General features: G+C 42.6%; 41 non-coding genes across 41 annotated transcripts; all 41 read left to right on the top strand.

The window, feature by feature from the left end:
- The first annotated feature begins 14 nt into the window (after positions 1-14).
- Positions 15-131, top strand: LOC137505071 (U5 spliceosomal RNA). The gene has a single exon (XR_011019693.1). It is a non-coding gene; the product is annotated as a U5 spliceosomal RNA (small nuclear RNA).
- Positions 132-447: 316 nt separating this feature from the next.
- LOC137505361 (U5 spliceosomal RNA) lies at positions 448-564 on the top strand. The gene has a single exon (XR_011019979.1). It is a non-coding gene; the product is annotated as a U5 spliceosomal RNA (small nuclear RNA).
- Positions 565-880: 316 nt separating this feature from the next.
- On the top strand, positions 881-996 carry LOC137505262 (U5 spliceosomal RNA). The gene has a single exon (XR_011019883.1). It is a non-coding gene; the product is annotated as a U5 spliceosomal RNA (small nuclear RNA).
- A 315-nt stretch (positions 997-1311) lies between these two features.
- Positions 1312-1428, top strand: LOC137505070 (U5 spliceosomal RNA). Its single transcript, XR_011019692.1, has one exon. It is a non-coding gene; the product is annotated as a U5 spliceosomal RNA (small nuclear RNA).
- Positions 1429-1743: 315 nt separating this feature from the next.
- LOC137505392 (U5 spliceosomal RNA) lies at positions 1744-1860 on the top strand. The gene has a single exon (XR_011020009.1). It is a non-coding gene; the product is annotated as a U5 spliceosomal RNA (small nuclear RNA).
- Positions 1861-2175: 315 nt separating this feature from the next.
- On the top strand, positions 2176-2292 carry LOC137505068 (U5 spliceosomal RNA). The gene has a single exon (XR_011019690.1). It is a non-coding gene; the product is annotated as a U5 spliceosomal RNA (small nuclear RNA).
- Positions 2293-2608: 316 nt separating this feature from the next.
- LOC137505067 (U5 spliceosomal RNA) lies at positions 2609-2725 on the top strand. Its single transcript, XR_011019689.1, has one exon. It is a non-coding gene; the product is annotated as a U5 spliceosomal RNA (small nuclear RNA).
- Positions 2726-3041: 316 nt separating this feature from the next.
- Positions 3042-3158, top strand: LOC137505066 (U5 spliceosomal RNA). Its single transcript, XR_011019688.1, has one exon. It is a non-coding gene; the product is annotated as a U5 spliceosomal RNA (small nuclear RNA).
- Positions 3159-3474: 316 nt separating this feature from the next.
- On the top strand, positions 3475-3591 carry LOC137505065 (U5 spliceosomal RNA). The gene has a single exon (XR_011019687.1). It is a non-coding gene; the product is annotated as a U5 spliceosomal RNA (small nuclear RNA).
- A 316-nt stretch (positions 3592-3907) lies between these two features.
- Positions 3908-4024, top strand: LOC137505064 (U5 spliceosomal RNA). The gene has a single exon (XR_011019686.1). It is a non-coding gene; the product is annotated as a U5 spliceosomal RNA (small nuclear RNA).
- Positions 4025-4340: 316 nt separating this feature from the next.
- On the top strand, positions 4341-4457 carry LOC137505063 (U5 spliceosomal RNA). Its single transcript, XR_011019685.1, has one exon. It is a non-coding gene; the product is annotated as a U5 spliceosomal RNA (small nuclear RNA).
- A 316-nt stretch (positions 4458-4773) lies between these two features.
- On the top strand, positions 4774-4890 carry LOC137505062 (U5 spliceosomal RNA). Its single transcript, XR_011019684.1, has one exon. It is a non-coding gene; the product is annotated as a U5 spliceosomal RNA (small nuclear RNA).
- A 316-nt stretch (positions 4891-5206) lies between these two features.
- LOC137505061 (U5 spliceosomal RNA) lies at positions 5207-5323 on the top strand. Its single transcript, XR_011019683.1, has one exon. It is a non-coding gene; the product is annotated as a U5 spliceosomal RNA (small nuclear RNA).
- Positions 5324-5639: 316 nt separating this feature from the next.
- On the top strand, positions 5640-5756 carry LOC137505060 (U5 spliceosomal RNA). Its single transcript, XR_011019682.1, has one exon. It is a non-coding gene; the product is annotated as a U5 spliceosomal RNA (small nuclear RNA).
- Positions 5757-6072: 316 nt separating this feature from the next.
- Positions 6073-6189, top strand: LOC137505059 (U5 spliceosomal RNA). The gene has a single exon (XR_011019681.1). It is a non-coding gene; the product is annotated as a U5 spliceosomal RNA (small nuclear RNA).
- A 316-nt stretch (positions 6190-6505) lies between these two features.
- LOC137505057 (U5 spliceosomal RNA) lies at positions 6506-6622 on the top strand. Its single transcript, XR_011019679.1, has one exon. It is a non-coding gene; the product is annotated as a U5 spliceosomal RNA (small nuclear RNA).
- A 316-nt stretch (positions 6623-6938) lies between these two features.
- On the top strand, positions 6939-7055 carry LOC137505056 (U5 spliceosomal RNA). The gene has a single exon (XR_011019678.1). It is a non-coding gene; the product is annotated as a U5 spliceosomal RNA (small nuclear RNA).
- A 316-nt stretch (positions 7056-7371) lies between these two features.
- Positions 7372-7488, top strand: LOC137505055 (U5 spliceosomal RNA). The gene has a single exon (XR_011019677.1). It is a non-coding gene; the product is annotated as a U5 spliceosomal RNA (small nuclear RNA).
- A 314-nt stretch (positions 7489-7802) lies between these two features.
- LOC137505054 (U5 spliceosomal RNA) lies at positions 7803-7919 on the top strand. The gene has a single exon (XR_011019676.1). It is a non-coding gene; the product is annotated as a U5 spliceosomal RNA (small nuclear RNA).
- Positions 7920-8233: 314 nt separating this feature from the next.
- LOC137505053 (U5 spliceosomal RNA) lies at positions 8234-8350 on the top strand. The gene has a single exon (XR_011019675.1). It is a non-coding gene; the product is annotated as a U5 spliceosomal RNA (small nuclear RNA).
- Positions 8351-8665: 315 nt separating this feature from the next.
- LOC137505391 (U5 spliceosomal RNA) lies at positions 8666-8782 on the top strand. The gene has a single exon (XR_011020008.1). It is a non-coding gene; the product is annotated as a U5 spliceosomal RNA (small nuclear RNA).
- A 314-nt stretch (positions 8783-9096) lies between these two features.
- On the top strand, positions 9097-9213 carry LOC137505319 (U5 spliceosomal RNA). The gene has a single exon (XR_011019939.1). It is a non-coding gene; the product is annotated as a U5 spliceosomal RNA (small nuclear RNA).
- Positions 9214-9529: 316 nt separating this feature from the next.
- LOC137505052 (U5 spliceosomal RNA) lies at positions 9530-9646 on the top strand. Its single transcript, XR_011019674.1, has one exon. It is a non-coding gene; the product is annotated as a U5 spliceosomal RNA (small nuclear RNA).
- A 316-nt stretch (positions 9647-9962) lies between these two features.
- On the top strand, positions 9963-10079 carry LOC137505318 (U5 spliceosomal RNA). Its single transcript, XR_011019938.1, has one exon. It is a non-coding gene; the product is annotated as a U5 spliceosomal RNA (small nuclear RNA).
- Positions 10080-10395: 316 nt separating this feature from the next.
- Positions 10396-10512, top strand: LOC137505051 (U5 spliceosomal RNA). Its single transcript, XR_011019673.1, has one exon. It is a non-coding gene; the product is annotated as a U5 spliceosomal RNA (small nuclear RNA).
- A 1272-nt stretch (positions 10513-11784) lies between these two features.
- Positions 11785-11896, top strand: LOC137505441 (U5 spliceosomal RNA). The gene has a single exon (XR_011020056.1). It is a non-coding gene; the product is annotated as a U5 spliceosomal RNA (small nuclear RNA).
- A 314-nt stretch (positions 11897-12210) lies between these two features.
- On the top strand, positions 12211-12327 carry LOC137505050 (U5 spliceosomal RNA). The gene has a single exon (XR_011019672.1). It is a non-coding gene; the product is annotated as a U5 spliceosomal RNA (small nuclear RNA).
- A 314-nt stretch (positions 12328-12641) lies between these two features.
- On the top strand, positions 12642-12758 carry LOC137505049 (U5 spliceosomal RNA). The gene has a single exon (XR_011019671.1). It is a non-coding gene; the product is annotated as a U5 spliceosomal RNA (small nuclear RNA).
- Positions 12759-13072: 314 nt separating this feature from the next.
- On the top strand, positions 13073-13189 carry LOC137505321 (U5 spliceosomal RNA). The gene has a single exon (XR_011019940.1). It is a non-coding gene; the product is annotated as a U5 spliceosomal RNA (small nuclear RNA).
- A 314-nt stretch (positions 13190-13503) lies between these two features.
- LOC137505048 (U5 spliceosomal RNA) lies at positions 13504-13620 on the top strand. Its single transcript, XR_011019670.1, has one exon. It is a non-coding gene; the product is annotated as a U5 spliceosomal RNA (small nuclear RNA).
- A 314-nt stretch (positions 13621-13934) lies between these two features.
- Positions 13935-14051, top strand: LOC137505397 (U5 spliceosomal RNA). The gene has a single exon (XR_011020014.1). It is a non-coding gene; the product is annotated as a U5 spliceosomal RNA (small nuclear RNA).
- A 315-nt stretch (positions 14052-14366) lies between these two features.
- On the top strand, positions 14367-14483 carry LOC137505399 (U5 spliceosomal RNA). Its single transcript, XR_011020016.1, has one exon. It is a non-coding gene; the product is annotated as a U5 spliceosomal RNA (small nuclear RNA).
- A 316-nt stretch (positions 14484-14799) lies between these two features.
- Positions 14800-14916, top strand: LOC137505046 (U5 spliceosomal RNA). The gene has a single exon (XR_011019668.1). It is a non-coding gene; the product is annotated as a U5 spliceosomal RNA (small nuclear RNA).
- Positions 14917-15231: 315 nt separating this feature from the next.
- Positions 15232-15348, top strand: LOC137505045 (U5 spliceosomal RNA). Its single transcript, XR_011019667.1, has one exon. It is a non-coding gene; the product is annotated as a U5 spliceosomal RNA (small nuclear RNA).
- Positions 15349-15664: 316 nt separating this feature from the next.
- LOC137505044 (U5 spliceosomal RNA) lies at positions 15665-15781 on the top strand. The gene has a single exon (XR_011019666.1). It is a non-coding gene; the product is annotated as a U5 spliceosomal RNA (small nuclear RNA).
- A 316-nt stretch (positions 15782-16097) lies between these two features.
- Positions 16098-16214, top strand: LOC137505043 (U5 spliceosomal RNA). Its single transcript, XR_011019665.1, has one exon. It is a non-coding gene; the product is annotated as a U5 spliceosomal RNA (small nuclear RNA).
- Positions 16215-16528: 314 nt separating this feature from the next.
- On the top strand, positions 16529-16645 carry LOC137505042 (U5 spliceosomal RNA). Its single transcript, XR_011019664.1, has one exon. It is a non-coding gene; the product is annotated as a U5 spliceosomal RNA (small nuclear RNA).
- A 316-nt stretch (positions 16646-16961) lies between these two features.
- LOC137505041 (U5 spliceosomal RNA) lies at positions 16962-17078 on the top strand. The gene has a single exon (XR_011019663.1). It is a non-coding gene; the product is annotated as a U5 spliceosomal RNA (small nuclear RNA).
- Positions 17079-17392: 314 nt separating this feature from the next.
- Positions 17393-17509, top strand: LOC137505040 (U5 spliceosomal RNA). Its single transcript, XR_011019662.1, has one exon. It is a non-coding gene; the product is annotated as a U5 spliceosomal RNA (small nuclear RNA).
- Positions 17510-17823: 314 nt separating this feature from the next.
- On the top strand, positions 17824-17940 carry LOC137505317 (U5 spliceosomal RNA). Its single transcript, XR_011019937.1, has one exon. It is a non-coding gene; the product is annotated as a U5 spliceosomal RNA (small nuclear RNA).
- A 314-nt stretch (positions 17941-18254) lies between these two features.
- Positions 18255-18371, top strand: LOC137505039 (U5 spliceosomal RNA). The gene has a single exon (XR_011019661.1). It is a non-coding gene; the product is annotated as a U5 spliceosomal RNA (small nuclear RNA).
- The last annotated feature ends 93 nt before the right edge of the window (positions 18372-18464 follow it).

Here is an 18464-nt window from a genome sequence, read left to right as displayed (position 1 = left end):
CCTTACGTTGGGTTATGCTCTGTTTTCTCTTCAGAACGTACAAATCTTTCGCCTTTTACTAAAGATTTCCGTGGAGAGAAAGAAAACTGAGTTGTATTTCCAATTTTTGATTGCCCCAGCCTTCTGGGGTTTCTTTGCAAGTATAATAATAGCAGCAAAAATGTATCACGTTGAGCGTGGAACCTGGTTTGGCGGGTGCTCATTTGAATATATGCAAAGGAGCCTGCCGCCAGTGTGGTAAGTTTGACTCTGGTGACAGAGTCAGCTGTTCATAAATGTGTTTATAATCTGCAATTTACTGAGTTTATGCTTTAGCCTACAGCCCTAACCTAGAATCTTCTGCCAACCTTTTTTTTTTTAGATATCACTGGCTAATCAATCTCAGATCACCCACAGTTGGTTCGACTGCTCCTGGAGCCACCCGAGAGAATAGCCTTACGTTGGGTTATGCTCTGTTTTCTCTTCAGAACGTACAAATCTTTCGCCTTTTACTAAAGATTTCCGTGGAGAGAAAGAAAACTGAATTGTATTTCCAATTTTTGATTGCCCCAGCCTTCTGGGGTTTCTTTGCAAGTATAATAATAGCAGCAAAAATGTATCACGTTGAGCGTGGAACCTGGTTTGGCGGGTGCTCATTTGAATATATGCAAAGGAGCCTGCCGCCAGTGTGGTAAGTTTGACTCTGGTGACAGAGTCAGCTGTTCATAAATGTGTTTATAATCTGCAATTTACTGAGTTTATGCTTTAGCCTACAGCCCTAACCTAGAATCTTCTGTCTACCTTTTTTTTTTTAGATATCACTGGCTAATCAATCTCAGATCACCCACAGTTGGTTCGACTGCTCCTGGAGCCACCCGAGAGAATAGCCTTACATTGGGTTATGCTCTGTTTTCTCTTCAGAACGTACAAATCTTTCGCCTTTTACTAAAGATTTCCGTGGAGAGAAAGAAAACTGAGTTGTATTTCCATTTTTTGATTGCCCCAGCCTTCTGGGGTTTCTTTGCAAGTATAATAATAGCAGCAAAAATGTATCACGTTGAGCGTGGAACCTGGTTTGGCGGGTGCTCATTTGAATATATGCAAATGAGCCTGCCGCCAGTGTGGTAAGTTTGACTCTTGTGACAGAGTCAGCTGTTCATAAATGTGTTTATAATCTGCAATTTACTGAGTTTATGCTTTAGCCTACAGCCCTAACCTAGAATCTTCTGCCAACCTTTTTTTTTAGATATCACTGGCTAATCAATCTCAGATCACCCACAGTTGTTTCGACTGCTCCTGGAGCCACCCGAGAGAATAGCCTTACATTGGGTTATGCTCTGTTTTCTCTTCAGAACGTACAAATCTTTCGCCTTTTACTAAAGATTTCCGTGGAGAGAAAGAAAACTGAGTTGTATTTCCAATTTTTGATTGCCCCAGCCTTCTGGGGTTTCTTTGCAAGTATAATAATAGCAGCAAAAATGTATCACGTTGAGCGTGGAACCTGGTTTGGCGGGTGCTCATTTGAATATATGCAAAGGAGCCTGCTGCCAGTGTGGTAAGTTTGACTCTTGTGACAGAGTCAGCTGTTCATAAATGTGTTTATAATCTGCAATTTACTGAGTTTATGCTTTAGCCTACAGCCCTAACCTAGAATCTTCTGCCAACCTTTTTTTTTTAGATATCACTGGCTAATCAATCTCAGATCACCCACAGTTGTTTCGACTGCTCCTGGAGCCACCCGAGAGAATATCCTTATATTGGGTTATGCTGTGTTTTCTCTTCAGAACGTACAAATCTTTCGCCTTTTACTAAAGATTTCCGTGGAGAGAAAGAAAACTGAGTTGTATTTCCAATTTTTGATTGCCCCAGCCTTCTGGGGTTTCTTTGCAAGTATAATAATAGCAGCAAAAATGTATCACGTTGAGCGTGGAACCTGGTTTGGCGGGTGCTCATTTGAATATATGCAAAGGAGCCTGCCGCCAGTGTGGTAAGTTTGACTCTGGTGACAGAGTCAGCTGTTCATAAATGTGTTTATAATCTGCAATTTACTGAGTTTATGCTTTAGCCTACAGCCCTAACCTAGAATCTTCTGCCAACCTTTTTTTTTTAGATATCACTGGCTAATCAATCTCAGATCACCCACAGTTGTTTCGACTGCTCCTGGAGCCACCCGAGAGAATAGCCTTACGTTGGGTTATGCTCTGTTTTCTCTTCAGAACGTACAAATCTTTCGCCTTTTACTAAAGATTTCCGTGGAGAGAAAGAAAACTGAGTTGTATTTCCAATTTTTGATTGCCCCAGCCTTCTGGGGTTTCTTTGCAAGTATAATAATAGCAGCAAAAATGTATCACGTTGAGCGTGGAACCTGGTTTGGCGGGTGCTCATTTGAATATATGCAAAGGAGCCTGCCGCCAGTGTGGTAAGTTTGACTCTGGTGACAGAGTCAGCTGTTCATAAATGTGTTTATAATCTGCAATTTACTGAGTTTATGCTTTAGCCTACAGCCCTAACCTAGAATCTTCTGCCAACCTTTTTTTTTTTAGATATCACTGGCTAATCAATCTCAGATCACCCACAGTTGTTTCGACTGCTCCTGGAGCCACCCGAGAGAATAGCCTTACGTTGGGTTATGCTCTGTTTTCTCTTCAGAACGTACAAATCTTTCGCCTTTTACTAAAGATTTCCGTGGAGAGAAAGAAAACTGAGTTGTATTTCCAATTTTTGATTGCCCCAGCCTTCTGGGGTTTCTTTGCAAGTATAATAATAGCAGCAAAAATGTATCACGTTGAGCGTGGAACCTGGTTTGGCGGGTGCTCATTTGAATATATGCAAAGGAGCCTGCCGCCAGTGTGGTAAGTTTGACTCTGGTGACAGAGTCAGCTGTTCATAAATGTGTTTATAATCTGCAATTTACTGAGTTTATGCTTTAGCCTACAGCCCTAACCTAGAATCTTCTGCCAACCTTTTTTTTTTTAGATATCACTGGCTAATCAATCTCAGATCACCCACAGTTGTTTCGACTGCTCCTGGAGCCACCCGAGAGAATAGCCTTACGTTGGGTTATGCTCTGTTTTCTCTTCAGAACGTACAAATCTTTCGCCTTTTACTAAAGATTTCCGTGGAGAGAAAGAAAACTGAGTTGTATTTCCAATTTTTGATTGCCCCAGCCTTCTGGGGTTTCTTTGCAAGTATAATAATAGCAGCAAAAATGTATCACGTTGAGCGTGGAACCTGGTTTGGCGGGTGCTCATTTGAATATATGCAAAGGAGCCTGCCGCCAGTGTGGTAAGTTTGACTCTGGTGACAGAGTCAGCTGTTCATAAATGTGTTTATAATCTGCAATTTACTGAGTTTATGCTTTAGCCTACAGCCCTAACCTAGAATCTTCTGCCAACCTTTTTTTTTTTAGATATCACTGGCTAATCAATCTCAGATCACCCACAGTTGGTTCGACTGCTCCTGGAGCCACCCGAGAGAATAGCCTTACGTTGGGTTATGCTCTGTTTTCTCTTCAGAACGTACAAATCTTTCGCCTTTTACTAAAGATTTCCGTGGAGAGAAAGAAAACTGAGTTGTATTTCCAATTTTTGATTGCCCCAGCCTTCTGGGGTTTCTTTGCAAGTATAATAATAGCAGCAAAAATGTATCACGTTGAGCGTGGAACCTGGTTTGGCGGGTGCTCATTTGAATATATGCAAAGGAGCCTGCCGCCAGTGTGGTAAGTTTGACTCTGGTGACAGAGTCAGCTGTTCATAAATGTGTTTATAATCTGCAATTTACTGAGTTTATGCTTTAGCCTACAGCCCTAACCTAGAATCTTCTGCCAACCTTTTTTTTTTTAGATATCACTGGCTAATCAATCTCAGATCACCCACAGTTGGTTCGACTGCTCCTGGAGCCACCCGAGAGAATAGCCTTACGTTGGGTTATGCTCTGTTTTCTCTTCAGAACGTACAAATCTTTCGCCTTTTACTAAAGATTTCCGTGGAGAGAAAGAAAACTGAGTTGTATTTCCAATTTTTGATTGCCCCAGCCTTCTGGGGTTTCTTTGCAAGTATAATAATAGCAGCAAAAATGTATCACGTTGAGCGTGGAACCTGGTTTGGCGGGTGCTCATTTGAATATATGCAAAGGAGCCTGCCGCCAGTGTGGTAAGTTTGACTCTGGTGACAGAGTCAGCTGTTCATAAATGTGTTTATAATCTGCAATTTACTGAGTTTATGCTTTAGCCTACAGCCCTAACCTAGAATCTTCTGCCAACCTTTTTTTTTTTAGATATCACTGGCTAATCAATCTCAGATCACCCACAGTTGTTTCGACTGCTCCTGGAGCCACCCGAGAGAATAGCCTTACGTTGGGTTATGCTCTGTTTTCTCTTCAGAACGTACAAATCTTTCGCCTTTTACTAAAGATTTCCGTGGAGAGAAAGAAAACTGAGTTGTATTTCCAATTTTTGATTGCCCCAGCCTTCTGGGGTTTCTTTGCAAGTATAATAATAGCAGCAAAAATGTATCACGTTGAGCGTGGAACCTGGTTTGGCGGGTGCTCATTTGAATATATGCAAAGGAGCCTGCCGCCAGTGTGGTAAGTTTGACTCTGGTGACAGAGTCAGCTGTTCATAAATGTGTTTATAATCTGCAATTTACTGAGTTTATGCTTTAGCCTACAGCCCTAACCTAGAATCTTCTGCCAACCTTTTTTTTTTTAGATATCACTGGCTAATCAATCTCAGATCACCCACAGTTGGTTCGACTGCTCCTGGAGCCACCCGAGAGAATAGCCTTACGTTGGGTTATGCTCTGTTTTCTCTTCAGAACGTACAAATCTTTCGCCTTTTACTAAAGATTTCCGTGGAGAGAAAGAAAACTGAGTTGTATTTCCAATTTTTGATTGCCCCAGCCTTCTGGGGTTTCTTTGCAAGTATAATAATAGCAGCAAAAATGTATCACGTTGAGCGTGGAACCTGGTTTGGCGGGTGCTCATTTGAATATATGCAAAGGAGCCTGCCGCCAGTGTGGTAAGTTTGACTCTGGTGACAGAGTCAGCTGTTCATAAATGTGTTTATAATCTGCAATTTACTGAGTTTATGCTTTAGCCTACAGCCCTAACCTAGAATCTTCTGCCAACCTTTTTTTTTTTAGATATCACTGGCTAATCAATCTCAGATCACCCACAGTTGTTTCGACTGCTCCTGGAGCCACCCGAGAGAATAGCCTTACGTTGGGTTATGCTCTGTTTTCTCTTCAGAACGTACAAATCTTTCGCCTTTTACTAAAGATTTCCGTGGAGAGAAAGAAAACTGAGTTGTATTTCCAATTTTTGATTGCCCCAGCCTTCTGGGGTTTCTTTGCAAGTATAATAATAGCAGCAAAAATGTATCACGTTGAGCGTGGAACCTGGTTTGGCGGGTGCTCATTTGAATATATGTAAAGGAGCCTGCCGCCAGTGTGGTAAGTTTGACTCTGGTGACAGAGTCAGCTGTTCATAAATGTGTTTATAATCTGCAATTTACTGAGTTTATGCTTTAGCCTACAGCCCTAACCTAGAATCTTCTGCCAACCTTTTTTTTTTTAGATATCACTGGCTAATCAATCTCAGATCACCCACAGTTGGTTCGACTGCTCCTGGAGCCACCCGAGAGAATAGCCTTACGTTGGGTTATGCTCTGTTTTCTCTTCAGAACGTACAAATCTTTCGCCTTTTACTAAAGATTTCCGTGGAGAGAAAGAAAACTGAGTTGTATTTCCAATTTTTGATTGCCCCAGCCTTCTGGGGTTTCTTTGCAAGTATAATAATAGCAGCAAAAATGTATCACGTTGAGCGTGGAACCTGGTTTGGCGGGTGCTCATTTGAATATATGCAAAGGAGCCTGCCGCCAGTGTGGTAAGTTTGACTCTGGTGACAGAGTCAGCTGTTCATAAATGTGTTTATAATCTGCAATTTACTGAGTTTATGCTTTAGCCTACAGCCCTAACCTAGAATCTTCTGCCAACCTTTTTTTTTTTAGATATCACTGGCTAATCAATCTCAGATCACCCACAGTTGGTTCGACTGCTCCTGGAGCCACCCGAGAGAATAGCCTTACGTTGGGTTATGCTCTGTTTTCTCTTCAGAACGTACAAATCTTTCGCCTTTTACTAAAGATTTCCGTGGAGAGAAAGAAAACTGAGTTGTATTTCCAATTTTTGATTGCCCCAGCCTTCTGGGGTTTCTTTGCAAGTATAATAATAGCAGCAAAAATGTATCACGTTGAGCGTGGAACCTGGTTTGGCGGGTGCTCATTTGAATATATGCAAAGGAGCCTGCCGCCAGTGTGGTAAGTTTGACTCTGGTGACAGAGTCAGCTGTTCATAAATGTGTTTATAATCTGCAATTTACTGAGTTTATGCTTTAGCCTACAGCCCTAACCTAGAATCTTCTGCCAACCTTTTTTTTTTTAGATATCACTGGCTAATCAATCTCAGATCACCCACAGTTGTTTCGACTGCTCCTGGAGCCACCCGAGAGAATAGCCTTACGTTGGGTTATGCTCTGTTTTCTCTTCAGAACGTACAAATCTTTCGCCTTTTACTAAAGATTTCCGTGGAGAGAAAGAAAACTGAGTTGTATTTCCAATTTTTGATTGCCCCAGCCTTCTGGGGTTTCTTTGCAAGTATAATAATAGCAGCAAAAATGTATCACGTTGAGCGTGGAACCTGGTTTGGCGGGTGCTCATTTGAATATATGCAAAGGAGCCTGCCGCCAGTGTGGTAAGTTTGACTCTGGTGACAGAGTCAGCTGTTCATAAATGTGTTTATAATCTGCAATTTACTGAGTTTATGCTTTAGCCTACAGCCCTAACCTAGAATCTTCTGCCAACCTTTTTTTTTTTAGATATCACTGGCTAATCAATCTCAGATCACCCACAGTTGGTTCGACTGCTCCTGGAGCCACCCGAGAGAATAGCCTTACGTTGGGTTATGCTCTGTTTTCTCTTCAGAACGTACAAATCTTTCGCCTTTTACTAAAGATTTCCGTGGAGAGAAAGAAAACTGAGTTGTATTTCCAATTTTTGATTGCCCCAGCCTTCTGGGGTTTCTTTGCAAGTATAATAATAGCAGCAAAAATGTATCACGTTGAGCGTGGAACCTGGTTTGGCGGGTGCTCATTTGAATATATGCAAAGGAGCCTGCCGCCAGTGTGGTAAGTTTGACTCTGGTGACAGAGTCAGCTGTTCATAAATGTGTTTATAATCTGCAATTTACTGAGTTTATGCTTTAGCCTACAGCCCTAACCTAGAATCTTCTGTCTACCTTTTTTTTTTTAGATATCACTGGCTAATCAATCTCAGATCACCCACAGTTGGTTCGACTGCTCCTGGAGCCACCCGAGAGAATAGCCTTACATTGGGTTATGCTCTGTTTTCTCTTCAGAACGTACAAATCTTTCGCCTTTTACTAAAGATTTCCGTGGAGAGAAAGAAAACTGAGTTGTATTTCCAATTTTTGATTGCCCCAGCCTTCTGGGGTTTCTTTGCAAGTATAATAATAGCAGCAAAAATGTATCACGTTGAGCGTGGAACCTGGTTTGGCGGGTGCTCATTTGAATATATGCAAATGAGCCTGCCGCCAGTGTGGTAAGTTTGACTCTTGTGACAGAGTCAGCTGTTCATAAATGTGTTTATAATCTGCAATTTACTGAGTTTATGCTTTAGCCTACAGCCCTAACCTAGAATCTTCTGCCAACCTTTTTTTTTAGATATCACTGGCTAATCAATCTCAGATCACCCACAGTTGTTTCGACTGCTCCTGGAGCCACCCGAGAGAATAGCCTTACATTGGGTTATGCTCTGTTTTCTCTTCAGAACGTACAAATCTTTCGCCTTTTACTAAAGATTTCCGTGGAGAGAAAGAAAACTGAGTTGTATTTCCAATTTTTGATTGCCCCAGCCTTCTGGGGTTTCTTTGCAAGTATAATAATAGCAGCAAAAATGTATCACGTTGAGCGTGGAACCTGGTTTGGCGGGTGCTCATTTGAATATATGCAAAGGAGCCTGCTGCCAGTGTGGTAAGTTTGACTCTTGTGACAGAGTCAGCTGTTCATAAATGTGTTTATAATCTGCAATTTACTGAGTTTATGCTTTAGCCTACAGCCCTAACCTAGAATCTTCTGCCAACCTTTTTTTTTAGATATCACTGGCTAATCAATCTCAGATCACCCACAGTTGTTTCGACTGCTCCTGGAGCCACCCGAGAGAATAGCCTTACATTGGGTTATGCTCTGTTTTCTCTTCAGAACGTACAAATCTTTCGCCTTTTACTAAAGATTTCCGTGGAGAGAAAGAAAACTGAGTTGTATTTCCAATTTTTGATTGCCCCAGCCTTCTGGGGTTTCTTTGCAAGTATAATAATAGCAGCAAAAATGTATCACGTTGAGCGTGGAACCTGGTTTGGCGGGTGCTCATTTGAATATATGCAAAGGAGCCTGCTGCCAGTGTGGTAAGTTTGACTCTTGTGACAGAGTCAGCTGTTCATAAATGTGTTTATAATCTGCAATTTACTGAGTTTATGCTTTAGCCTACAGCCCTAACCTAGAATCTTCTGCCAACCTTTTTTTTTTAGATATCACTGGCTAATCAATCTCAGATCACCCACAGTTGTTTCGACTGCTCCTGGAGCCACCCGAGAGAATATCCTTATATTGGGTTATGCTGTGTTTTCTCTTCAGAACGTACAAATCTTTCGCCTTTTACTAAAGATTTCCGTGGAGAGAAAGAAAACTGAGTTGTATTTCCAATTTTTGATTGCCCCAGCCTTCTGGGGTTTCTTTGCAAGTATAATAATAGCAGCAAAAATGTATCACGTTGAGCGTGGAACCTGGTTTGGCGGGTGCTCATTTGAATATATGCAAAGGAGCCTGCCGCCAGTGTGGTAAGTTTGACTCTTGTGACAGAGTCAGCTGTTCATAAATGTGTTTATAATCTGCAATTTACTGAGTTTATGCTTTAGCCTACAGCCCTAACCTAGAATCTTCTGCCAACCTTTTTTTTTAGATATCACTGGCTAATCAATCTCAGATCACCCACAGTTGTTTCGACTGCTCCTGGAGCCACCCGAGAGAATAGCCTTACATTGGGTTATGCTCTGTTTTCTCTTCAGAATGTACAAATCTTTTGCCTTTTACTAAAGATTTCCGTGGAGAGAAAGAAAACTGAGTTGTATTTCCAATTTTTGATTGCCCCAGCCTTCTGGGGTTTCTTTGCAAGTATAATAATAGCAGCAAAAATGTATCACGTTGAGCGTGGAACCTGGTTTGGCGGGTGCTCATTTGAATATATGCAAAGGAGCCTGCCGCCAGTGTGGTAAGTTTGACTCTGGTGACAGAGTCAGCTGTTCATAAATGTGTTTATAATCTGCAATTTACTGAGTTTATGCTTTAGCCTACAGCCCTAACCTAGAATCTTCTGCCAACCTTTTTTTTTTTAGATATCACTGGCTAATCAATCTCAGATCACCCACAGTTGGTTCGACTGCTCCTGGAGCCACCCGAGAGAATAGCCTTACGTTGGGTTATGCTCTGTTTTCTCTTCAGAACGTACAAATCTTTCGCCTTTTACTAAAGATTTCCGTGGAGAGAAAGAAAACTGAGTTGTATTTCCAATTTTTGATTGCCCCAGCCTTCTGGGGTTTCTTTGCAAGTATAATAATAGCAGCAAAAATGTATCACGTTGAGCGTGGAACCTGGTTTGGCGGGTGCTCATTTGAATATATGCAAAGGAGCCTGCCGCCAGTGTGGTAAGTTTGACTCTGGTGACAGAGTCAGCTGTTCATAAATGTGTTTATAATCTGCAATTTACTGAGTTTATGCTTTAGCCTACAGCCCTAACCTAGAATCTTCTGCCAACCTTTTTTTTTTTAGATATCACTGGCTAATCAATCTCAGATCACCCACAGTTGGTTCGACTGCTCCTGGAGCCACCCGAGAGAATAGCCTTACGTTGGGTTATGCTCTGTTTTCTCTTCAGAATGTACAAATCTTTCGCCTTTTACTAAAGATTTCCGTGGAGAGAAAGAAAACTGAGTTGTATTTCCAATTTTTGATTGCCCCAGCCTTCTGGGGTTTCTTTGCAAGTATAATAATAGCAGCAAAAATGTATCACGTTGAGCGTGGAACCTGGTTTGGCGGGTGCTCATTTGAATATATGCAAAGGAGCCTGCCGCCAGTGTGGTAAGTTTGACTCTGGTGACAGAGTCAGCTGTTCATAAATGTGTTTATAATCTGCAATTTACTGAGTTTATGCTTTAGCCTACAGCCCTAACCTAGAATCTTCTGCCAACCTTTTTTTTTTTAGATATCACTGGCTAATCAATCTCAGATCACCCACAGTTGGTTCGACTGCTCCTGGAGCCACCCGAGAGAATAGCCTTACATTGGGTTATGCTCTGTTTTCTCTTCAGAACGTACAAATCTTTCGCCTTTTACTAAAGATTTCCGTGGAGAGAAAGAAAACTGAGTTGTATTTCCAATTTTTGATTGCCCCAGCCTTCTGGGGTTTCTTTGCAAGTATAATAATAGCAGCAAAAATGTATCACGTTGAGCGTGGAACCTGGTTTGGCGGGTGCTCATTTGAATATATGCAAAGGAGCCTGCTGCCAGTGTGGTAAGTTTGACTCTTGTGACAGAGTCAGCTGTTCATAAATGTGTTTATAATCTGCAATTTACTGAGTTTATGCTTTAGCCTACAGCCCTAACCTAGAATCTTCTGCCAACCTTTTTTTTTTAGATATCACTGGCTAATCAATCTCAGATCACCCACAGTTGTTTCGACTGCTCCTGGAGCCACCCGAGAGAATATCCTTATATTGGGTTATGCTGTGTTTTCTCTTCAGAACTAGTGTTGGGCGAACAGTGTTCGCCACTGTTCGGGTTCTGCAGAACATCACCCTGTTCGGGTGATGTTCGAGTTCGGCCGAACACCTGGTGGTGTTCGGCCAAACTGTTCGGGGTTCGCCCGAACTGCAGAATGCATGGCCGAACATGGCCGAACAGGGCCCCTGTTCGGCCGAACAGGGCTCTGTTCGGCCGAATACTGCCCCCCTATGCCCCCTATGGGGTCGCAGGCATAAGGGGGGAGCATGCCCCGATCGCGGGGGGGGGTCGGAAATTCCCCCCACCCCCTCCGCTAGCGCTCCCCTTTCTGCCCGCTTCCCCATACAAAAAGTTTTAAACAAGTTCAATAGTACCTGGCTGGTGGCACTGGCTGGCAGTGGAGTGAGGAGGAGTCCGAGTAGCAGAGTGACGTTGAGGCCGGGCAGCGGGCGGTTCAGCGCTAGTACCCTTGTGGTACTTCCGCCCTTTCTCTGACCTCACGTCCTCTGCATACGAGGGTACGCATCACGCGTACCCTCGTATGCGTCATCACGCAGAGGACGTGAGGTCAGAGAAAGGGCGGAAGTACCACAAGGGTACTAGCGCTGAACCGCCCGCTGCCCGGCCTCAACGTCACTCTGCTACTCGGACTCCTCCTCCTCCTCACTCCACTGCCAGCCAGTGCCACCAGCCAGGTACTATTGAACTTGTTTCAAACTTTTTGTATGGAGAAGCGGGCAGAGGGGGGAGCGCTAGCGGAGGGGGTGGGGGGAATTTCCGACCCCCCCGCGACCGGGGCATGCTCCCCCCTTATGCCTGCGACCCCATAGGGCCCCCAAAATGGGCATGTTCGGGGGTCCCATTGACTGCCATTGAGTTCGGCGTTCGGGCCGAACATGCCGAACATCTGGCCCATGTTCGGCCTGTTCGGCCCGAACCCGAACATCCAGGTGTTCGCCCAACACTATTCAGAACGTACAAATCTTTCGCCTTTTACTAAAGATTTCCGTGGAGAGAAAGAAAACTGAGTTGTATTTCCAATTTTTGATTGCCCCAGCCTTCTGGGGTTTCTTTGCAAGTATAATAATAGCAGCAAAAATGTATCACGTTGAGCGTGGAACCTGGTTTGGCGGGTGCTCATTTGAATATATGCAAAGGAGCCTGCCGCCAGTGTGGTAAGTTTGACTCTTGTGACAGAGTCAGCTGTTCATAAATGTGTTTATAATCTGCAATTTACTGAGTTTATGCTTTAGCCTACAGCCCTAACCTAGAATCTTCTGCCAACCTTTTTTTTTAGATATCACTGGCTAATCAATCTCAGATCACCCACAGTTGTTTCGACTGCTCCTGGAGCCACCCGAGAGAATAGCCTTACATTGGGTTATGCTCTGTTTTCTCTTCAGAACGTACAAATCTTTCGCCTTTTACTAAAGATTTCCGTGGAGAGAAAGAAAACTGAGTTGTATTTCCAATTTTTGATTGCCCCAGCCTTCTGGGGTTTCTTTGCAAGTATAATAATAGCAGCAAAAATGTATCACGTTGAGCGTGGAACCTGGTTTGGCGGGTGCTCATTTGAATATATGCAAAGGAGCCTGCCGCCAGTGTGGTAAGTTTGACTCTTGTGACAGAGTCAGCTGTTCATAAATGTGTTTATAATCTGCAATTTACTGAGTTTATGCTTTAGCCTACAGCCCTAACCTAGAATCTTCTGCCAACCTTTTTTTTTAGATATCACTGGCTAATCAATCTCAGATCACCCACAGTTGTTTCGACTGCTCCTGGAGCCACCCGAGAGAATAGCCTTACATTGGGTTATGCTCTGTTTTCTCTTCAGAACGTACAAATCTTTCGCCTTTTACTAAAGATTTCCGTGGAGAGAAAGAAAACTGAGTTGTATTTCCAATTTTTGATTGCCCCAGCCTTCTGGGGTTGCTTTGCAAGTATAATAATAGCAGCAAAAATGTATCACGTTGAGCGTGGAACCTGGTTTGGCGGGTGCTCATTTGAATATATGCAAAGGAGCCTGCCGCCAGTGTGGTAAGTTTGACTCTTGTGACAGAGTCAGCTGTTCATAAATGTGTTTATAATCTGCAATTTACTGAGTTTATGCTTTAGCCTACAGCCCTAACCTAGAATCTTCTGCCAACCTTTTTTTTTAGATATCACTGGCTAATCAATCTCAGATCACCCACAGTTGTTTCGACTGCTCCTGGAGCCACCCGAGAGAATAGCCTTACATTGGGTTATGCTCTGTTTTCTCTTCAGAATGTACAAATCTTTCGCCTTTTACTAAAGATTTCCGTGGAGAGAAAGAAAACTGAGTTGTATTTCCAATTTTTGATTTCCCCAGCCTTCTGGGGTTTCTTTGCAAGTATAATAATAGCAGCAAAAATGTATCACGTTAAGCGTGGAACCTGGTTTGGCGGGTGCTCATTTGAATATATGCAAAGGAGCCTGCCGCCAGTGTGGTAAGTTTGACTCTTGTGACAGAGTCAGCTGTTCATAAATGTGTTTATAATCTGCAATTTACTGAGTTTATGCTTTAGCCTACAGCCCTAACCTAGAATCTTCTGCCAACCTTTTTTTTTAGATATCACTGGCTAATCAATCTCAGATCACCCACAGTTGTTTCGACTGCTCCTGGAGCCACCCGAGAGAATAGCCTTACATTGGGTTATGCTCTGTTTTCTCTTCAGAACGTACAAATCTTTCGCCTTTTACTAAAGATTTCCGTGGAGAGAAAGAAAACTGAGTTGTATTTCCAATTTTTGATTGCCCCAGCCTTCTGGGGTTTCTTTGCAAGTATAATAATAGCAGCAAAAATGTATCACGTTGAGCGTGGAACCTGGTTTGGCGGGTGCTCATTTGAATATATGCAAATGAGCCTGCCGCCAGTGTGGTAAGTTTGACTCTTGTGACAGAGTCAGCTGTTCATAAATGTGTTTATAATCTGCAATTTACTGAGTTTATGCTTTAGCCTACAGCCCTAACCTAGAATCTTCTGCCAACCTTTTTTTTTAGATATCACTGGCTAATCAATCTCAGATCACCCACAGTTGTTTCGACTGCTCCTGGAGCCACCCGAGAGAATAGCCTTACATTGGGTTATGCTCTGTTTTCTCTTCAGAACGTACAAAGCTTTCGCCTTTTACTAAAGATTTCCGTGGAGAGAAAGAAAACTGAGTTGTATTTCCAATTTTTGATTGCCCCAGCCTTCTGGGGTTTCTTTGCAAGTATAATAATAGCAGCAAAAATGTATCACGTTGAGCGTGGAACCTGGTTTGGCGGGTGCTCATTTGAATATATGCAAAGGAGCCAGCCGCCAGTGTGGTAAGTTTGACTCTTGTGACAGAGTCAGCTGTTCATAAATGTGTTTATAATCTGCAATTTACTGAGTTTATGCTTTAGCCTACAGCCCTAACCTAGAATCTTCTGCCAACCTTTTTTTTTTAGATATCACTGGCTAATCAATCTCAGATCACCCACAGTTGGTTCGACTGCTCCTGGAGCCACCCGAGAGAATAGCCTTACATTGCGTTATGCTCTGTTTTCTCTTCAGAATGTACAAATCTTTCGCCTTTTACTAAAGATTTCTGTGGAGAGAAAGAAAACTGAGTTGTATTTCCAATTTTTGATTGCCCCAGCCTTCTGGGGTTTCTTTGCAAGTATAATAATAGCAGCAAAAATGTATCACGTTGAGCGTGGAACCTGGTTTGGCGGGTGCTCATTTGAATATATGCAAAGGAGCCTGCCGCCAGTGTGGTAAGTTTGACTCTTGTGACAGAGTCAGCTGTTCATAAATGTGTTTATAATCTGCAATTTACTGAGTTTATGCTTTAGCCTACAGCCCTAACCTAGAATCTTCTGACAACCTTTTTTTTTTTAGATATCACTGGCTAATCAATCTCAGATCACCCACAGTTGTTTCGACTGCTCCTGGAGCCACCCGAGAGAATAGCCTTACATTGGGTTATGCTCTGTTTTCTCTTCAGAACGTACAAATCTTTCGCCTTTTACTAAAGATTTCCGTGGAGAGAAAGAAAACTGAGTTGTATTTCCAATTTTTGATTGCCCCAGCCTTCTGGGGTTTCTTTGCAAGTATAATAATAGCAGCAAAAATGTATCACGTTGAGCGTGGAACCTGGTTTGGCGGGTGCTCATTTGAATATATGCAAAGGAGCCTGCCGCCAGTGTGGTAAGTTTGACTCTGGTGACAGAGTCAGCTGTTCATAAATGTGTTTATAATCTGCAATTTACTGAGTTTATGCTTTAGCCTACAGCCCTAACCTAGAATCTTCTGCCAACCTTTTTTTTTTAGATATCACTGGCTAATCAATCTCAGATCACCCACAGTTGTTTCGACTGCTCCTGGAGCCACCCGAGAGAATAGCCTTACGTTGGGTTATGCTCTGTTTTCTCTTCAGAACGTACAAATCTTTCGCCTTTTACTAAAGATTTCCGTGGAGAGAAAGAAAACTGAGTTGTATTTCCAATTTTTGATTGCCCCAGCCTTCTGGGGTTTCTTTGCAAGTATAATAATAGCAGCAAAAATGTATCACGTTGAGCGTGGAACCTGGTTTGGCGGGTGCTCATTTGAATATATGCAAAGGAGCCTGCCGCCAGTGTGGTAAGTTTGACTCTGGTGACAGAGTCAGCTGTTCATAAATGTGTTTATAATCTGCAATTTACTGAGTTTATGCTTTAGCCTACAGCCCTAACCTAGAATCTTCTGCCAACCTTTTTTTTTTTAGATATCACTGGCTAATCAATCTCAGATCACCCACAGTTGTTTCGACTGCTCCTGGAGCCACCCGAGAGAATAGCCTTACGTTGGGTTATGCTCTGTTTTCTCTTCAGAACGTACAAATCTTTCGCCTTTTACTAAAGATTTCCGTGGAGAGAAAGAAAACTGAGTTGTATTTCCAATTTTTGATTGCCCCAGCCTTCTGGGGTTTCTTTGCAAGTATAATAATAGCAGCAAAAATGTATCACGTTGAGCGTGGAACCTGGTTTGGCGGGTGCTCATTTGAATATATGCAAAGGAGCCTGCCGCCAGTGTGGTAAGTTTGACTCTGGTGACAGAGTCAGCTGTTCATAAATGTGTTTATAATCTGCAATTTACTGAGTTTATGCTTTAGCCTACAGCCCTAACCTAGAATCTTCTGCCAACCTTTTTTTTTTTAGATATCACTGGCTAATCAATCTCAGATCACCCACAGTTGGTTCGACTGCTCCTGGAGCCACCCGAGAGAATAGCCTTACGTTGGGTTATGCTCTGTTTTCTCTTCAGAACGTACAAATCTTTCGCCTTTTACTAAAGATTTCCGTGGAGAGAAAGAAAACTGAGTTGTATTTCCAATTTTTGATTGCCCCAGCCTTCTGGGGTTTCTTTGCAAGTATAATAATAGCAGCAAAAATGTATCACGTTGAGCGTGGAACCTGGTTTGGCGGGTGCTCATTTGAATATATGCAAAGGAGCCTGCCGCCAGTGTGGTAAGTTTGACTCTGGTGACAGAGTCAGCTGTTCATAAATGTGTTTATAATCTGCAATTTACTGAGTTTATGCTTTAGCCTACAGCCCTAACCTAGAATCTTCTGCCAACCTTTTTTTTTAGATATCACTGGCTAATCAATCTCAGATCACCCACAGTTGTTTCGACTGCTCCTGGAGCCACCCGAGAGAATAGCCTTACATTGGGTTATGCTCTGTTTTCTCTTCAGAACGTACAAATCTTTCGCCTTTTACTAAAGATTTCCGTGGAGAGAAAGAAAACTGAGTTGTATTTCCAATTTTTGATTGCCCCAGCCTTCTGGGGTTTCTTTGCAAGTATAATAATAGCAGCAAAAATGTATCACGTTGAGCGTGGAACCTGGTTTGGCGGGTGCTCATTTGAATATATGCAAAGGAGCCTGCTGCCAGTGTGGTAAGTTTGACTCTTGTGACAGAGTCAGCTGTTCATAAATGTGTTTATAATCTGCAATTTACTGAGTTTATGCTTTAGCCTACAGCCCTAACCTAGAATCTTCTGCCAACCTTTTTTTTTTTAGATATCACTGGCTAATCAATCTCAGATCACCCACAGTTGTTTCGACTGCTCCTGGAGCCACCCGAGAGAATATCCTTACGTTGGGTTATGCTCTGTTTTCTCTTCAGAACGTACAAATCTTTCGCCTTTTACTAAAGATTTCCGTGGAGAGAAAGAAAACTGAGTTGTATTTCCAATTTTTGATTGCCCCAGCCTTCTGGGGTTTCTTTGCAAGTATAATAATAGCAGCAAAAATGTATCACGTTGAGCGTGGAACCTGGTTTGGCGGGTGCTCATTTGAATATATGCAAAGGAGCCTGCCGCCAGTGTGGTAAGTTTGACTCTGGTGACAGAGTCAGCTGTTCATAAATGTGTTTATAATCTGCAATTTACTGAGTTTATGCTTTAGCCTACAGCCCTAACCTAGAATCTTCTGCCAACCTTTTTTTTTAGATATCACTGGCTAATCAATCTCAGATCACCCACAGTTGTTTCGACTGCTCCTGGAGCCACCCGAGAGAATAGCCTTACATTGGGTTATGCTCTGTTTTCTCTTCAGAACGTACAAATCTTTCGCCTTTTACTAAAGATTTCCGTGGAGAGAAAGAAAACTGAGTTGTATTTCCAATTTTTGATTGCCCCAGCCTTCTGGGGTTTCTTTGCAAGTATAATAATAGCAGCAAAAATGTATCACGTTGAGCGTGGAACCTGGTTTGGCGGGTGCTCATTTGAATATATGCAAAGGAGCCTGCCGCCAGTGTGGTAAGTTTGACTCTGGTGACAGAGTCAGCTGTTCATAAATGTGTTTATAATCTGCAATTTACTGAGTTTATGCTTTAGCCTACAGCCCTAACCTAGAATCTTCTGCCAACCTTTTTTTTTAGATATCACTGGCTAATCAATCTCAGATCACCCACAGTTGTTTCGACTGCTCCTGGAGCCACCCGAGAGAATAGCCTTACATTGGGTTATGCTCTGTTTTCTCTTCAGAATGTACAAATCTTTCGCCTTTTACTAAAGATTTCCGTGGAGAGAAAGAAAACTGAGTTGTATTTCCAATTTTTGATTGCCCCAGCCTTCTGGGGTTTCTTTGCAAGTATAATAATAGCAGCAAAAATGTATCACGTTAAGCGTGGAACCTGGTTTGGCGGGTGCTCATTTGAATATATGCAAAGGAGCCTGCCGCCAGTGTGGTGAGTTTGACTCTTGTGACAGAGTCAGCTGTTCATAAATGTGTTTATAATCTGCAATTTACTGAGTTTATGCTTTAGCCTACAGCCCTAACCTAGAATCTTCTGCCAACCTTTTTTTTTAGATATCACTGGCTAATCAATCTCAGATCACCCACAGTTGTTTCGACTGCTCCTGGAGCCACCCGAGAGAATAGCCTTACATTGGGTTATGCTCTGTTTTCTCTTCAGAACGTACAAATCTTTCGCCTTTTACTAAAGATTTCCGTGGAGAGAAAGAAAACTGAGTTGTATTTCCAATTTTTGATTGCCCCAGCCTTCTGGGGTTTCTTTGCAAGTATAATAATAGCAGCAAAAATGTATCACGTTGAGCGTGGAACCTGGTTTGGTGGGTGCTCATTTGAATATATGCAAAGGAGCC

This window comes from Hyperolius riggenbachi, chromosome 4, assembly GCF_040937935.1.
Source record: "Hyperolius riggenbachi isolate aHypRig1 chromosome 4, aHypRig1.pri, whole genome shotgun sequence".
In the NCBI taxonomy this organism is placed as follows: Eukaryota; Metazoa; Chordata; class Amphibia; order Anura; family Hyperoliidae; genus Hyperolius; species Hyperolius riggenbachi.
Note: the sequence above shows the minus strand (reverse complement) of the source record. Positions and strands in the feature narration are given on the sequence as shown.